Below are 19,869 nucleotides of genomic sequence, written 5' to 3' on the forward strand. Positions count from 1 at the left end.
ACTAGTTAACAAAGAACTGTGTATTTAATACTATACTGTTAACAGCATTTAATAATAACAAAGAACTGTGTAACAAAGAACTTTGTCTTTAATATACTAGTTAACAAAGAACTGTGTCTTTAATATACTAGTTAACAAAGAACTGTGTCTTTAATATACTAGTTAACAAAGAACTGTGTCTTTAATATACTAGTTAACAAAGAACTGTGTCTTTAATATACTAGTTAACAAAGAACTGTGTCTTTAATATACTAGTTAACAAAAAAACTGTGTCTTTAATATACTAGTTAACAAAGAACTGTGTCTTTAATATACTAGTTAACAAAGAACTGTGTCTTTAATATACTAGTTAACAAAGAACTGTGTCTTTAATATACTAGTTAACAAAGAACTGTGTATTTAATATACTAGTTAACAAAGAACTGTGTATTTAATATACTAGTTAAGAAAGAACTGTGTCTTTAATATACTAGTTAACAAAGAACTGTGTCTTTAATATACTAGTTAACAAAGAACTGTGTATTTAATATACTAGTTAACAAAGAACTGTGTCTTTAATATACTAGTTAACAAAGAACTGTGTCTTTAATATACTAGTTAACAAAGAACTGTGTATTTAATATACTAGTTAACAAAGAACTGTGTCTTTAATATACTAGTTAACAAAGAACTTTGTCTTTAATATACTAGTTAACAAAGAACTGTGTCTTTAATATACTAGTTAACAAAGAACTGTGTCTTTAATATACTAGTTAACAAAGAACTGTGTATTTAATATACTAGTTAACAAAGAACTGTGTATTTAATATACTAGTTAACAAAGAACTTTGTCTTTAATATACTAGTTAACAAAGAACTTTGTCTTTAATATACTAGTTAACAAAGAACTGTGTCTTTAATATACTAGTTAACAAAGAACTGTGTCTTTAATATACTAGTTAACAAAGAACTGTGTCTTTAATATACTAGTTAACAAAGAACTGTGTCTTTAATATACTAGTTAACAAAGAACTGTGTCTTTAATATACTAGTTAACAAAGAACTGTGTCTTTAATATACTAGTTAACAAAGAACTGTGTCTTTAATATACTAGTTAACAAAGAACTGTGTCTTTAATATACTAGTTAACAAAGAACTGTGTCTTTAATATACTAGTTAACAAAGAACTGTGTCTTTAATATACTAGTTAACAAAGAACTGTGTCTTTAATATACTAGTTAACAAAGAACTGTGTATTTAATATACTAGTTAACAAAGAACTGTGTATTTAATATACTAGTTAACAAAGAACTGTGTCTTTAATATACTAGTTAACAAAGAACTGTGTATTTAATATACTAGTTAACAAAGAACTGTGTCTTTAATATACTAGTTAACAAAGAACTGTGTCTTTAATATACTAGTTAACAAAGAACTGTGTCTTTAATATACTAGTTAACAAAGAACTGTGTCTTTAATATACTAGTTAACAAAGAACTGTGTCTTTAATATACTAGTTAACAAAGAACTGTGTCTTTAATATACTAGTTAACAAAGAACTGTGTCTTTAATATACTAGTTAACAAAGAACTGTGTCTTTAATATACTAGTTAACAAAGAACTGTGTCTTTAATATACTAGTTAACAAAGAACTGTGTCTTTAATATACTAGTTAACAAAGAACTGTGTCTTTAATATACTAGTTAACAAAGAACTGTGTCTTTAATATACTAGTTAACAAAGAACTTTGTCTTTAATATACTAGTTAACAAAGAACTGTGTCTTTAATATACTAGTTAACAAAGAACTGTGTCTTTAATATACTAGTTAACAAAGAACTGTGTATTTAATATACTAGTTAACAAAGAACTGTGTCTTTAATATACTAGTTAACAAAGAACTTTGTCTTTAATATACTAGTTAACAAAGAACTGTGTCTTTAATATACTAGTTAACAAAGAACTGTGTCTTTAATATACTAGTTAACAAAGAACTGTGTCTTTAATATACTAGTTAACAAAGAACTGTGTCTTTAATATACTAGTTAACAAAGAACTGTGTCTTTAATATACTAGTTAACAAAGAACTGTGTCTTTAATATACTAGTTAACAAAGAACTTTGTCTTTAATATACTAGTTAACAAAGAACTGTGTATTTAATATACTAGTTAACAAAGAACTGTGTCTTTAATATACTAGTTAACAAAGAACTGTGTATTTAATATACTAGTTAACAAAGAACTGTGTCTTTAATATACTAGTTAACAAAGAACTGTGTATTTAATATACTAGTTAACAAAGAACTTTGTCTTTAATATACTAGTTAACAAAGAACTGTGTCTTTAATATACTAGTTAACAAAGAACTGTGTCTTTAATATACTAGTTAACAAAGAACTGTGTATTTAATATACTAGTTAACAAAGAACTGTGTATTTAATATACTAGTTAACAAAGAACTGTGTATTTAATATACTAGTTAACAAAGAACTGTGTATTTAATATACTAGTTAACAAAGAACTGTGTCTTTAATATACTAGTTAACAAAGAACTGTGTTCTTTAATATACTAGTTAACAAAGAACTGTGTCTTTAATATACTAGTTAACAAAAAGAACTGTGTCTTTAATATACTAGTTAACAAAGAACTGTGTCTTTAATATACTAGTTAACAAAGAACTGTGTATTTAATATACTAGTTAACAAAGAACTGTGTCTTTAATATACTAGTTAACAAAGAACTGTGTCTTTAATATACTAGTTAACAAAGAACTGTGTCTTTAATATACTAGTTAACAAAGAACTGTGTCTTTAATATACTAGTTAACAAAGAACTGTGTCTTTAATATACTAGTTAGTTAACTAGTTAAAAGAACTGTGTCTTTAATATACTAGTTAACAAAGAACTGTGTCTTTAATATACTAGTTAACAAAGAACTGTGTCTTTAATATACTAGTTAACAAAGAACTGTGTCTTTAATATACTAGTTAACAAAGAACTGTGTCTTTAATATACTAGTTAACAAAGAACTGTGTCTTTAATATACTAGTTAACAAAGAACTGTGTATTTAATATACTAGTTAACAAAGAACTGTGTCTTTAATATAATAGTTAATAAAGAACTATGTCTTTAATATACTAGTTAACAAAGAACTTTTCTTTAATATACCAGTTAACAAAGAACTCTTTTTTTTTAATATACTAGTTAACAAAGAACTGTGTCTTTAATATATTAGTTAACAAAGAACTGTGTCTTTAATATACTAGTTAACAAAGAACTGTGTATTTAATATACTAGTTAACAAAGAACTGTGTATTTAATATACTAGTTAACAAAGAACTGTGTATTTAATATAATAGTTAAGAAAGAATTGTGTCTTTAATATACTAGTTAACAAAGAACTGTGTCTTTAATATACTAGTTAACAAAGAACTGTGTCTTTAATATACTAGTTAACAAAGAACTGTGTCTTTAATATACTAGTTAACAAAGAACTGTGTATTTAATATACTAGTTAACAAAGAACTGTGTATTTAATATACTAGTTAACAAAGAACTTTGTCTTTAATATACTAGTTAACAAAGAACTGTGTCTTTAATATACTAGTTAACAAAGAACTGTGTCTTTAATATACTAGTTAACAAAGAACTGTGTCTTTAATATACTAGTTAACAAAGAACTGTGTCTTTAATATACTAGTTAACAAAGAACTGTGTCTTTAATATACTAGTTAACAAAGAACTGTGTCTTTAATATACTAGTTAACAAAGAACTGTGTCTTTAATATACTAGTTAACAAAGAACTGTGTCTTTAATATACTAGTTAACAAAGAACTGTGTATTTAATATACTAGTTAACAAAGAACTGTGTCTTTAATATACTAGTTAACAAAGAACTGTGTCTTTAATATACTAGTTAACAAAGAACTGTGTCTTTAATATACTAGTTAACAAAGAACTGTGTTTAATATACTATAGAACTTTAATATACTACAAAGAACTGTGTCTTTAATATACTAGTTAACAAAGAACTGTGTCTTTAATATACTAGTTAACAAAGAACTGTGTCTTTAATATACTAGTTAACAAAGAACTGTGTCTTTAATATACTAGTTAACAAAGAACTGTGTCTTTAATATACTAGTTAACAAAGAACTGTGTCTTTAATATACTAGTTAACAAAGAACTGTGTCTTTAATATACTAGTTAACAAAGAACTGTGTATTTAATATACTAGTTAACAAAGAACTGTGTCTTTAATATACTAGTTAACAAAGAACTTTGTCTTTAATATACTAGTTAACAAAGAACTGTGTCTTTAATATACTAGTTAACAAAGAACTGTGTCTTTAATATACTAGTTAACAAAGAACTGTGTCTTTAATATACTAGTTAACAAAGAACTGTGTCTTTAATATACTAGTTAACAAAGAACTGTGTCTTTAATATACTAGTTAACAAAGAACTGTGTATTTAATATACTAGTTAACAAAGAACTGTGTATTTAATATACTAGTTAACAAAGAACTGTGTCTTTAATATACTAGTTAACAAAGAACTGTGTCTTTAATATACTAGTTAACAAAGAACTGTGTCTTTAATATACTAGTTAACAAAGAACTGTGTCTTTAATATACTAGTTAACAAAGAACTGTGTCTTTAATATACTAGTTAACAAAGAACTGTGTATTTAATATACTAGTTAACAAAGAACTGTGTCTTTAATATACTAGTTAACAAAGAACTGTGTATTTAATATACTAGTTAACAAAGAACTGTGTATTTAATATACTAGTTAACAAAGAACTGTGTATTTAATATACTAGTTAAGAAAGAACTGTGTCTTTGATATACTAGTTAACAAAGAACTGTGTCTTTAATATACTAGTTAACTTTAATATACTAGTTAACAAAGAACTGTGTCTTTAATATACTAGTTAACAAAGAACTGTGTCTTTAATATACTAGTTAACAAAGAACTGTGTCTTTAATATACTAGTTAACAAAGAACTGTGTATTTAATATACTAGTTAACAAAGAACTGTGTCTTTAATATACTAGTTAACAAAGAACTTTGTCTTTAATATACTAGTTAACAAAGAACTGTGTATTTAATATACCAGTTAACAAAGAACAGTGTCTTTAATATACTAGTTAACAAAGAACTGTGTCTTTAATATACTAGTTAACAAAGAACTGTGTCTTTAATATACTAGTTAACAAAGAACTGTGTCTTTAATATACTAGTTAACAAAGAACTGTGTATTTAATATACTAGTTAACAAAGAACTGTGTCTTTAATATACTAGTTAACAAAGAACTGTGTCTTTAATATATAAGTTAACAAAGAACTGTGTCTTTAATATACTAGTTAACAAAAAACTGTGTCTTTAATATACTAGTTAACAAAGAACTTTAAATTTAATATACGAATAAACAAAGAACTTTGTCTTTAATATACTAGTTAACAAAGAACTGTGTCTTTAATATACTAGTTATTTAATAAAGAACTGTGTCTTTAATATACTAGTTAACAAAGAACTGTGTCTTTAATATACTAGTTAACAAAGAACTGTGTCTTTAATATACTAGTTAACAAAGAACTGTGTCTTTAATATACTAGTTAACAAAGAACTGTGTCTTTAATATACTAGTTAACAAAGAACTGTGTCTTTAATATACTAGTTAACAAAGAACTGTGTCTTTAATATACTAGTTAACAAAGAACTGTGTCTTTAATATACTAGTTAACAAAGAACTGTGTCTTTAATATACTAGTTAACAAAGAACTGTGTATTTAATATACTAGTTAACAAAGAACTGTGTCTTTAATATACTAGTTAACAAAGAACTGTGTCTTTAATATACTAGTTAACAAAGAACTGTGTCTTTAATATACTAGTTAACAAAGAACTGTGTCTTTAATATACTAGTTAACAAAGAACTGTGTCTTTAATATACTAGTTAACAAAGAACTGTGTATTTAATATACTAGTTAACAAAGAACTGTGTCTTTAATATACTAGTTAACAAAGAACTGTGTCTTTAATATACTAGTTAACAAAGAACTGTCTTTAATATACTTTAACAAAGAACTGTGTCTTTAATATACTAGTTAACAAAGAACTGTGTCTTTAATATACTAGTTAACAAAGAACTGTGTATTTAATATACTAGTTAACAAAGAACTGTGTCTTTAATATACTAGTTAACAAAGAACTGTGTCTTTAATATACTAGTTAACAAAGAACTGTGTCTTTAATATACTAGTTAACAAAGAACTGTGTCTTTAATATACTAGTTAACAAAGAACTGTGTCTTTAATATACTAGTTAACAAAGAACTGTGTCTTTAATATACTAGTTAACAAAGAACTGTGTCTTTAATATACTAGTTAACAAAGAACTGTGTCTTTAATATACTAGTTAACAAAGAACTAATATGTGTCTTTAATATACTAGTTAACAAAGAACTGTGTATTTAATATACTAGTTAACAAAGAACTGTGTCTTTAATATACTAGTTAACAAAGAACTGTGTATTTAATATACCAGTTAACAAAGAACAGTGTCTTTAATATACTAGTTAACAAAGAACTGTGTCTTTAATATACTAGTTAACAAAGAACTGTGTCTTTAATATACTAGTTAACAAAGAACTGTGTCTTTAATATACTAGTTAACAAAGAACTGTGTCTTTAATATACTAGTTAACAAAGTGTCTTTAATATACTAGTTAACAAAGAACTGTGTCTTTAATATACTAGTTAACAAAGAACTGTGTCTTTAATATACTAGTTAACAAAGAACTGTGTATTTAATATACTAGTTAACAAAGAACTGTGTATTTAATATACTAGTTAACAAAGAACTGTGTCTTTAATATACTAGTTAACAAAGAACTGTGTCTTTAATATACTAGTTAACAAAGAACTGTGTCTTTAATATACTAGTTAACAAAGAACTGTGTCTTTAATATACTAGTTAACAAAGAACTGTGTCTTTAATATACTAGTTAACAAAGAACTGTGTCTTTAATATACTAGTTAACAAAGAACTGTGTCTTTAATATACTAGTTAACAAAGAACTGTGTATTTAATATACCAGTTAACAAAGAACTGTGTATTTAATATACTAGTTAACAAAGAACTTTGTATTTAATATACTAGTTAACAAAGAACTGTGTCTTTAATATACTAGTTAACAAAGAACTGTGTCTTTAATATACTAGTTAACAAAGAACTGTGTCTTTAATATACTAGTTAACAAAGAACTGTGTCTTTAATATACTAGTTAACAAAGAACTTTGTCTTTAATATACTAGTTAACAAAGAACTTTGTCTTTAATATACTAGTTAACAAAGAACTGTGTCTTTAATATACTAGTTAACAAAGAACTTTGTCTTTAATATACTAGTTAACAAAGAACTGTGTCTTTAATATACTAGTTAACAAAGAACTGTGTCTTTAATATACTAGTTAACAAAGAACTGTGTCTTTAATATACTAGTTAACAAAGAACTGTGTCTTTAATATACTAGTTAACAAAGAACTGTGTCTTTAATATACTAGTTAACAAAGAACTGTGTATTTAATATACTAGTTAACAAAGAACTGTGTATTTAATATACTAGTTAACAAAGAACTATGTCTTTAATATACTAGTTACAAAGTTCTTTAATATACTAGTTAACTGTGTCTTTAATATACTAGTTAACAAAGAACTGTGTCTTTAATATACTAGTTAACAAAGAACTGTGTCTTTAATATACTAGTTAACAAAGAACTGTGTATTTAATATACTAGTTAACTTTAATATAAGAACTGTGTCTTTAATATACTAGTTAACAAAGAACTGTGTCTTTAATATACTAGTTAACAAAGAACTGTGTCTTTAATATACTAGTTAACAAAGAACTGTGTCTTTAATATACTAGTTAACAAAGAACTGTGTCTTTAATATACTAGTTAACAAAGAACTGTGTCTTTAATATACTAGTTAACAAAGAACTGTGTCTTTAATATACTAGTTAACAAAGAAGTCTTTAATATACTAGTTAACAAAGAACTGTGTATTTAATATACTAGTTAACAAAGAACTGTGTCTTTAATATACTAGTTAACAAAGAACTGTGTCTTTAATATACTAGTTAACAAAGAACTGTGTCTTTAATATACTAGTTAACAAAGAACTGTGTATTTAATATACTAGTTAACAAAGAACTGTGTCTTTAATATACTAGTTAACAAAGAACTGTGTATTTAATATACTAGTTAACAAAGAACTGTGTCTTTAATATACTAGTTAACAAAGAACTGTGTCTTTAATATACTAGTTAACAAAGAACTGTGTCTTTAATATACTAGTTAACAAAGAACTGTGTCTTTAATATACTAGTTAACAAAGAACTGTGTATTTAATATACTAGTTAACAAAGAACTGTGTCTTTAATATACTAGTTAACAAAGAACTGTGTCTTTAATATACTAGTTAACAAAGAACTGTGTCTTTAATATACTAGTTAACAAAGAACTGTGTCTTTAATATACTAGTTAACAAAGAACTGTGTCTTTAATATACTAGTTAACAAAGAACTGTGTATTTAATATACTAGTTAACAAAGAACTGTGTCTTTAATATACTAGTTAACAAAGAACTGTGTCTTTAATATACTAGTTAACAAAGAACTGTCTTTAATATACTGTATTTAATATACTAACAAAGAACTGTGTATTTAATATACTAGTTAACAAAGAACTGTGTATTTAATATACTAGTTAACAAAGAACTGTGTCTTTAATATACTAGTTAACAAAGAACTGTGTCTTTAATATACTAGTTAACAAAGAACTGTGTCTTTAATATACTTTAATATACTAGTTAACAAAGAACTGTGTCTTTAATATACTAGTTAACAAAGAACTGTGTATTTAATATACTAGTTAACAAAGAACTGTGTCTTTAATATACTAGTTAACAAAGAACTGTGTCTTTAATATACTAGTTAACAAAGAACTGTGTCTTTAATATACTAGTTAACAAAGAACTGTGTCTTTAATATACTAGTTAACAAAGAACTGTGTCTTTAATATACTAGTTAACAAAGAACTGTGTCTTTAATATACTAGTTAACAAAGAACTGTGTCTTTAATATACTAGTTAACAAAGAACTGTGTCTTTAATATACTAGTTAACAAAGAACTGTGTCTTTAATATACTAGTTAACAAAGAACTGTGTATTTAATATACTAGTTAACAAAGAACTGTGTATTTAATATACTAGTTAACAAAGAACTGTGTCTTTAATATACTAGTTAACAAAGAACTGTGTCTTTAATATACTAGTTAACAAAGAACTGTGTCTTTAATATACTAGTTAACAAAGAACTGTGTCTTTAATATACTAGTTAACAAAGAACTGTGTCTTTAATATACTAGTTAACAAAGAACTGTGTCTTTAATATACTAGTTAACAAAGAACTGTGTATTTAATATACTAGTTAACAAAGAACTGTGTATTTAATATACTAGTTAACAAAGAACTGTGTATTTAATATACTAGTTAACAAAGAACTGTGTCTTTAATATACTAGTTAACAAAGAACTGTGTCTTTAATATACTAGTTAACAAAGAACTGTGTATTTAATATACTAGTTAACAAAGAACTGTGTATTTAATATACTAGTTAACAAAGAACTGTGTCTTTAATATACTAGTTAACAAAGAACTGTGTCTTTAATATACTAGTTAACAAAGAACTTTGTCTTTAATATACTAGTTAACAAAGAACTGTGTCTTTAATATACTAGTTAACAAAGAACTGTGTCTTTAATATACTAGTTAACAAAGAACTGTGTCTTTAATATACTAGTTAACAAAGAACTGTGTCTTTAATATACTAGTTAACAAAGAACTGTGTCTTTAATATACTAGTTAACAAAGAACTTTGTCTTTAATATACTAGTTAACAAAGAACTGTGTCTTTAATATACTAGTTAACAAAGAACTGTGTCTTTAATATACTAGTTAACAAAGAACTGTGTATTTAATATACTAGTTAACAAAGAACTGTGTCTTTAATATACTAGTTAACAAAGAACTGTGTCTTTAATATACTAGTTAACAAAGAACTGTGTCTTTAATATACTAGTTAACAAAGAACTGTGTCTTTAATATACTAGTTAACAAAGAACTGTGTCTTTAATATACTAGTTAACAAAGAACTGTGTCTTTAATATACTAGTTAACAAAGAACTGTGTCTTTAATATACTAGTTAACAAAGAACTGTGTATTTAATATACTAGTTAACAAAGAACTTTGTCTTTAATATACTAGTTAACAAAGAACTGTGTATTTAATATACCAGTTAACAAAGAACTGTGTCTTTAATATACTAGTTAACAAAGAACTGTGTCTTTAATATACTAGTTAACAAAGAACTGTGTCTTTAATATACTAGTTAACAAAGAACTGTGTCTTTAATATACTAGTTAACAAAGAACTGTGTCTTTAATATACTAGTTAACAAAGAACTGTGTATTTAATATACTAGTTAACAAAGAACTGTGTCTTTAATATACTAGTTAACAAAGAACTGTGTCTTTAATATACTAGTTAACAAAGAACTGTGTCTTTAATATACTAGTTAACAAAGAACTGTGTCTTTAATATACTAGTTAACAAAGAACTGTGTCTTTAATATACTAGTTAACAAAGAACTGTGTCTTTAATATACTAGTTAACAAAGAACTGTGTCTTTAATATACTAGTTAACAAAGAACTGTGTATTTAATATACTAGTTAACAAAGAACTGTGTAATTTAATATACTAGTTAACAAAGAACTGTGTCTTTAATATACTAGTTAACAAAGAACTGTGTCTTTAATATACTAGTTAACAAAGAACTGTGTCTTTAATATACTAGTTAACAAAGAACTGTGTATTTAATATACTAGTTAACAAAGAACTGTGTATTTAATATACTAGTTAACAAAGAACTGTGTCTTTAATATACTAGTTAACAAAGAACTGTGTCTTTAATATACTAGTTAACAAAGAACTGTGTCTTTAATATACTAGTTAACAAAGAACTGTGTCTTTAATATACTAGTTAACAAAGAACTGTGTCTTTAATATACTAGTTAACAAAGAACTGTGTATTTAATATACTAGTTAACAAAGAACTGTGTCTTTAATATACTAGTTAACAAAGAACTTTGTCTTTAATATACTAGTTAACAAAGAACTGTGTCTTTAATATACTAGTTAACAAAGAACTGTGTCTTTAATATACTAGTTAACAAAGAACTGTGTCTTTAATATACTAGTTAACAAAGAACTGTGTCTTTAATATACTAGTTAACAAAGAACTGTGTCTTTAATATACTAGTTAACAAAGAACTGTGTCTTTAATATACTAGTTAACAAAGAACTGTGTATTTAATATACTAGTTAACAAAGAACTGTGTATTTAATATACTAGTTAACAAAGAACTGTGTCTTTAATATACTAGTTAACAAAGAACTGTGTATTTAATATACTAGTTAACAAAGAACTGTGTATTTAATATACTAGTTAACAAAGAACTGTGTCTTTAATATACTAGTTAACAAAGAACTGTGTCTTTAATATACTAGTTAACAAAGAACTGTGTCTTTAATATACTAGTTAACAAAGAACTGTGTCTTTAATATACTAGTTAACAAAGAACTGTGTATTTAATATACTAGTTAACTAGTTAACAAAGAACTGTGTATTTAATATACTAGTTAACAAAGAACTTTGTCTTTAATATACTAGTTAACAAAGAACTGTGTCTTTAATATACTAGTTAACAAAGAACTGTGTCTTTTAATATACTAGTTAATAAAGAACTATGTCTTTAATATACTAGTTAACAAAGAACTTTTCTTTAATATACTAGTTAACAAAGAACTGTGTCTTTAATATACTAGTTAACAAAGAACTGTGTATTTAATATACTAGTTAACAAAGAACTGTGTATTTAATATACTAGTTAAGAAAGAACTGTGTCTTTAATATACTAGTTAACAAAGAACTGTGTCTTTAATATACTAGTTAACAAAGAACTGTGTCTTTAATATACTAGTTAACAAAGAACTGTGTCTTTAATATACTAGTTAACAAAGAACTGTGTCTTTAATATACTAGTTAACAAAGAACTGTGTCTTTAATATACTAGTTAACAAAGAACTGTGTCTTTAATATACTAGTTAACAAAGAACTGTGTCTTTAATATACTAGTTAACAAAGAACTGTGTCTTTAATATACTAGTTAACAAAGAACTGTGTCTTTAATATACTAGTTAACAAAGAACTGTGTCTTTAATATACTAGTTAACAAAGAACTGTGTCTTTAATATACTAGTTAACAAAGAACTGTGTATTTAATATACTAGTTAACAAAGAACTGTGTATTTAATATACTAGTTAACAAAGAACTGTGTCTTTAATATACTAGTTAACAAAGAACTGTGTCTTTAATATACTAGTTAACAAAGAACTGTGTCTTTAATATACTAGTTAACAAAGAACTGTGTCTTTAATATACTAGTTAACAAAGAACTGTGTCTTTAATATACTAGTTAACAAAGAACTGTGTCTTTAATATACTAGTTAACAAAGAACTGTGTCTTTAATATACTAGTTAACAAAGAACTGTGTCTTTAATATACTATAACAAAGAACTTTGTCTTTAATATACTAGTTAACAAACAACTGTGTATTTAATATACCAGTTAACAAAGAACTGTGTCTTTAATATACTAGTTAACAAAGAACTGTGTCTTTAATATACTAGTTAACAAAGAACTGTGTCTTTAATATACTAGTTAACAAAGAACTGTGTCTTTAATATACTAGTTAACAAAGAACTGTGTATTTAATATACTAGTTAACAAAGAACTGTGTCTTTAATATACTAGTTAACAAAGAACTGTGTATTTAATATACTAGTTAACAAAGAACTGTGTCTTTAATATACTAGTTAACAAAGAACTGTGTATTTAATATACTAGTTAACAAAGAACTGTGTATTTAATATACTAGTTAACAAAGAACTGTGTATTTAATATACTAGTTAACAAAGAACTGTGTCTTTAATATACTAGTTAACAAAGAACTGTGTCTTTAATATACTAGTTAACAAAGAACTGTGTCTTTAATATACTAGTTAACAAAGAACTGTGTCTTTAATATACTAGTTAACAAAGAACTGTGTCTTTAATATACTAGTTAACAAAGAACTGTGTCTTTAATATACTAGTTAACAAAGAACTTTGTCTTTAATATACTAGTTAACAAATAACTGTGTATTTAATATACCAGTTAACAAAGAACAGTGTCTTTAATATACTAGTTAACAAAGAACTGTGTCTTTAATATACTAGTTAACAAAGAACTGTGTCTTTAATATACTAGTTAACAAAGAACTGTGTCTTTAATATACTAGTTAACAAAGAACTGTGTCTTTAATATACTAGTTAACAAAGAACTGTGTATTTAATATACTAGTTAACAAAGAACTGTGTATTTAATATACTAGTTAACAAAGAACTGTGTATTTAATATACTAGTTAACAAAGAACTGTGTCTTTAATATACTAGTTAACAAAGAACTGTGTCTTTAATATACTAGTTAACAAAGAACTGTGTCTTTAATATACTAGTTAACAAAGAACTGTGTATTTAATATACTAGTTAACAAAGAACTGTGTCTTTAATATACTAGTTAACAAAGAACTGTGTCTTTAATATACTAGTTAACAAAGAACTTTGTCTTTAATATACTAGTTAACAAAGAACTTTGTCTTTAATATACTAGTTAACAAAGAACTGTGTCTTTAATATACTAGTTAACAAAGAACTGTATTTAATGTACTTTAATATACTAGTTAACAAAGAACTTTGTCTTTAATATACTAGTTAACAAAGAACTGTGTCTTTAATATACTAGTTAACAAAGAACTGTGTCTTTAATATACTAGTTAACAAAGAACTGTGTCTTTAATATACTAGTTAACAAAGAACTGTGTATTTAATATACTAGTTAACAAAGAACTGTGTCTTTAATATACTAGTTAACAAAGAACTGTGTCTTTAATATACTAGTTAACAAAGAACTGTGTCTTTAATATACTAGTTAACAAAGAACTGTGTCTTTAATATACTAGTTAACAAAGAAGTCTTTAATAACTAGTTGTGTATTTAATATACTAGTTAACAAAGAACTGTGTCTTTAATATACTAGTTAACAAAGAACTGTGTATTTAATATACTAGTTAACAAAGAACTGTGTCTTTAATATACTAGTTAACAAAGAACTGTGTCTTTAATATACTAGTTAACAAAGAACTGTGTCTTTAATATACTAGTTAACAAAGAACTGTGTCTTTAATATACTAGTTAACAAAGAACTGTGTCTTTAATATACTAGTTAACAAAGAACTGTGTCTTTAATATACTAGTTAACAAAGAACTGTGTCTTTAATATACTAGTTAACAAAGAACTGTGTCTTTAATATACTAGTTAACAAAGAACTTTGTCTTTAATATACTAGTTAACAAAGAACTGTGTAACTTTAATATACTAGTTAACAAAGAACTGTGTCTTTAATATACTAGTTAACAAAGAACTGTGTCTTTAATATACTAGTTAACAAAGAACTGTGTCTTTAATATACTAGTTAACAAAGAACTGTGTCTTTAATATACTAGTTAACAAAGAACTGTGTCTTTAATATACTAGTTAACAAAGAACTGTGTCTTTAATATACTAGTTAACAAAGAACTGTGTATTTAATATACTAGTTAACAAAGAACTGTGTCTTTAATATACTAGTTAACAAAGAACTTTGTCTTTAATATACTAGTTAACAAAGAACTTTGTCTTTAATATACTAGTTAACAAAGAACTGTGTCTTTAATATACTAGTTAACAAAGAACTGTGTCTTTAATATACTAGTTAACAAAGAACTTTGTCTTTAATATACTAGTTAACAAAGAACTTTGTACTAGTTTTAATATACTAGTTAACAAAGAACTGTGTCTTTAATATACTAGTTAACAAAGAACTGTGTCTTTAATATACTAGTTAACAAAGAACTGTGTATTTAATATACTAGTTAACAAAGAACTGTGTCTTTAATATACTAGTTAACAAAGAACTGTGTCTTTAATATACTAGTTAACAAAGAACTGTGTATTTAATATACTAGTTAACAAAGAACTGTGTCTTTAATATACTAGTTAACAAAGAACTGTGTCTTTAATATACTAGTTAACAAAGAACTGTGTCTTTAATATACTAGTTAACAAAGAACTGTGTCTTTAATATACTAGTTAACAAAGAACTGTGTCTTTAATATACTAGTTAACAAAAACTGTGTCTTTAATATACTAGTTAACAAAGAACTGTGTATTTAATATACTAGTTAACAAAGAACTGTATTTAATATACTGTTAACAAAGAACTTTGTCTTTAATATACTTTAATATACTAGTTAACAAAGAACTGTGTATTTAATATACTAGTTAACAAAGAACTGTGTCTTTAATATACTAGTTAACAAAGAACTGTGTCTTTAATATACTAGTTAACAAAGAACTGTGTCTTTAATATACTAGTTAACAAAGAACTGTGTCTTTAATATACTAGTTAACAAAGAACTGTGTATTTAATATACTAGTTAACAAAGAACTGTGTCTTTAATATACTAGTTAACAATAACTGTGTATTTAATATACTAGTTAACAAAGAACTGTGTCTTTAATATACTAGTTAACAAAGAACTGTGTCTTTAATATACTAGTTAACAAAGAACTGTGTCTTTAATATACTAGTTAACAAAGAACTGTGTCTTTAATATACTAGTTAACAAAGAACTGTGTATTTAATATACTAGTTAACAAAGAACTGTGTCTTTAATATACTAGTTAACAAAGAACTGTGTATTTAATATACTAGTTAACAAAGAACTGTGTCTTTAATATACTAGTTAACAAAGAACTGTGTCTTTAATATACTAGTTAACAAAGAACTGTGTCTTTAATATACTAGTTAACAAAGAACTGTGTATTTAATATACTAGTTAACAAAGAACTGTGTATTTAATATACTAGTTAACTGTGTCTTTAATATACTAGTTAACAAAGAACTGTGTCTTTAATATACTAGTTAACAAAGAACTGTGTCTTTAATATACTAGTTAACAAAGAACTGTGTCTTTAATATACTAGTTAACAAAGAACTGTGTCTTTAATATACTAGTTAACAAAGAACTGTGTCTTTAATATACTAGTTAACAAAGAACTGTGTCTTTAATATACTAGTTAACAAAGAACTGTGTCTTTAATATACTTTAATATACTAGTTAACAAAGAACTGTGTCTTTAATATACTAGTTAACAAAGAACTGTGTCTTTAATATACTAGTTAACAAAGAACTGTGTCTTTAATATACTAGTTAACAAAGAACTGTGTCTTTAATATACTAGTTAACAAAGAACTGTGTCTTTAATATACTAGTTAACAAAGAACTGTGTATTTAATATACTAGTTAACAAAGAACTGTGTATTTAATATACTAGTTAACAAAGAACTGTGTCTTTAATATACTAGTTAACAAAGAACTGTGTCTTTAATATACTAGTTAACAAAGAACTGTGTCTTTAATATACTAGTTAACAAAGAACTGTGTCTTTAATATACTAGTTAACAAAGAACTGTGTATTTAATATACTAGTTAACAAAGAACTGTGTATTTAATATACTAGTTAACAAAGAACTGTGTCTTTAATATACTAGTTAACAAAGAACTGTGTCTTTAATATACTAGTTAACAAAGAACTGTGTCTTTAATATACTAGTTAACAAAGAACTGTGTCTTTAATATACTAGTTAACAAAGAACTGTGTCTTTAATATACTAGTTAACAAAGAACTGTGTCTTTAATATACTAGTTAACAAAGAACTGTGTATTTAATATACTAGTTAACAAAGAACTAACAAAGTGTCTTTAATATACTAGTTAACAAAGAACTTTGTCTTTAATATACTAGTTAACAAAGAACTGTGTCTTTAATATACTAGTTAACAAAGAACTGTTGTATTTAATATACTAGTTAACAAAGAACTGTGTCTTTAATATACTAGTTAACAAAGAACTGTGTCTTTAATATACTAGTTAACAAAGAACTGTGTCTTTAATATACTAGTTAACAAAGAACTGTGTCTTTAATATACTAGTTAACAAAGAACTGTGTATTTAATATACTAGTTAACAAAGAACTGTGTCTTTAATATACTAGTTAACAAAGAACTGTGTCTTTAATATACTAGTTAACAAAGAACTGTGTCTTTAATATACTAGTTAACAAAGAACTGTGTCTTTAATATACTAGTTAACAAAGAACTGTGTCTTTAATATACTAGTTAACAAAAAGTCTTTAATAACTAGTTGTCTTTAATATACTAGTTAACAAAGAACTGTGTATTTAATATACTAGTTAACAAAGAACTGTGTCTTTAATATACTAGTTAACAAAGTTAACAAAGAACTGTGTATTTAATATACTAGTTAACAAAGAACTGTGTCTTTAATATACTAGTTAACAAAGTGTTTAATATACTAGTTAACAAAGAACTGTGTCTTTAATATACTAGTTAACAAAGAACTGTGTCTTTAATATACTAGTTAACAAAGAACTGTGTCTTTAATATACTAGTTAACAAAGAACTGTGTCTTTAATATACTAGTTAACAAAGAACTGTGTATTTAATATACTAGTTAACAAAGAACTGTGTATTTAATATACTAGTTAACAAAGAACTGTGTCTTTAATATACTAGTTAACAAAGAACTGTGTCTTTAATATACTAGTTAACAAAGAACTGTGTATTTAATATACTAGTTAACAAAGAACTGTGTCTTTAATATACTAGTTAACAAAGAACTGTGTCTTTAATATACTAGTTAACAAAGAACTGTGTCTTTAATATACTAGTTAACAAAGAACTGTGTCTTTAATATACTAGTTAACAAAGAACTGTGTATTTAATATACTAGTTAACAAAGAACTGTGTATTTAATATACTAGTTAACAAAGAACTGTGTCTTTAATATACTAGTTAACAAAGAACTGTGTCTTTAATATACTAGTTAACAAAGAACTGTGTCTTTAATATACTAGTTAACAAAGAACTGTGTATTTAATATACTAGTTAACAAAGAACTGTGTCTTTAATATACTAGTTAACAAAGAACTGTGTCTTTAATATACTAGTTAACAAAGAACTGTGTCTTTAATATACTAGTTAACAAAGAACTGTGTCTTTAATATACTAGTTAACAAAGAACTGTGTCTTTAATATACTAGTTAACAAAGAACTGTGTCTTTAATATACTAGTTAACAAAGAACTGTGTATTTAATATACTAGTTAACAAAGAACTTTGTCTTTAATATACTAGTTAACAAAGAACTGTGTCTTTAATATACTAGTTAACAAAGAACTGTGTCTTTAATATACTAGTTAACAAAGAACTGTGTCTTTAATATACTAGTTAACAAAGAACTGTGTCTTTAATATACTAGTTAACAAAGAACTTTGTATTTAATATACTAGTTAAAAAGAACTTTAATATATTAGTTAACAAATAACTTTGTCTTTAATATACTAGTTAACAAAGAACCGTGTCTTTAATATAATAGTTAACAAAGAACTGTGTATTTAATATACTAGTTAACAAAGAACTGTGTCTTTAATATACTAGTTAACAAAGAACTGTGTCTTTAATATACTAGTTAACAAAGAACTGTGTCTTTAATATACTAGTTAACAAAGAACTGTGTCTTTAATATACTAGTTAACAAAGAACTGTGTCTTTAATATACTAGTTAACAAAGAACTGTTTAATATACTAGTTAACAAAGAACTGTGTATTTAATATACTAGTTAACAAAGAACTGTGTCTTTAATATACTAGTTAACAAAGAACTGTGTATTTAATATACTAGTTAACAAAGAACTGTGTATTTAATATACTAGTTAACAAAGAACTGTGTCTTTAATATACTAGTTAACAAAGAACTGTGTCTTTAATATACTAGTTAACAAAGAACTGTGTCTTTAATATACTAGTTAACAAAGAACTGTGTATTTAATATACTAGTTAACAAAGAACTGTGTCTTTAATATACTAGTTAACAAAGAACTGTGTCTTTAATATACTAGTTAACAAAGAACTTTGTCTTTAATATACTAGTTAACAAAGAACTGTGTCTTTAATATACTAGTTAACAAAGAACTGTGTCTTTAATATACTAGTTAACAAAGAACTGTGTCTTTAATATACTAGTTAACAAAGAACTGTGTCTTTAATATACTAGTTAACAAAGAACTGTGTCTTTAATATACTAGTTAACAAAGAACTGTGTCTTTAATATACTAGTTAACAAAGAACTGTGTCTTTAATATACTAGTTAACAAAGAACTGTGTCTTTAATATACTAGTTAAAAGAACTGTGTCTTTAATATACTAGTTAACAAAGAACTGTGTCTTTAATATACTAGTTAACAAAGAACTTTGTCTTTAATATACTAGTTAACAAAGAACTTTGTCTTTAATATACTAGTTAACAAAGAACTGTGTATTTAATATACTAGTTAACAAAGAACTGTGTCTTTAATATACTAGTTAACAAAGAACTGTGTCTTTAATATACTAGTTAACAAAGAACTGTGTATTTAATATACTAGTTAACAAAGAACTGTGTATTTAATATACTAGTTAACAAAGAACTGTGTATTTAATATACTAGTTAACAAAGAACTGTGTATTTAATATAATAGTTAACAAAGAA

Source organism: Tachypleus tridentatus, chromosome 9 (genome assembly GCF_004210375.1).
Source record: "Tachypleus tridentatus isolate NWPU-2018 chromosome 9, ASM421037v1, whole genome shotgun sequence".
Lineage (NCBI taxonomy): Eukaryota > Metazoa > Arthropoda > Merostomata > Xiphosura > Limulidae > Tachypleus > Tachypleus tridentatus.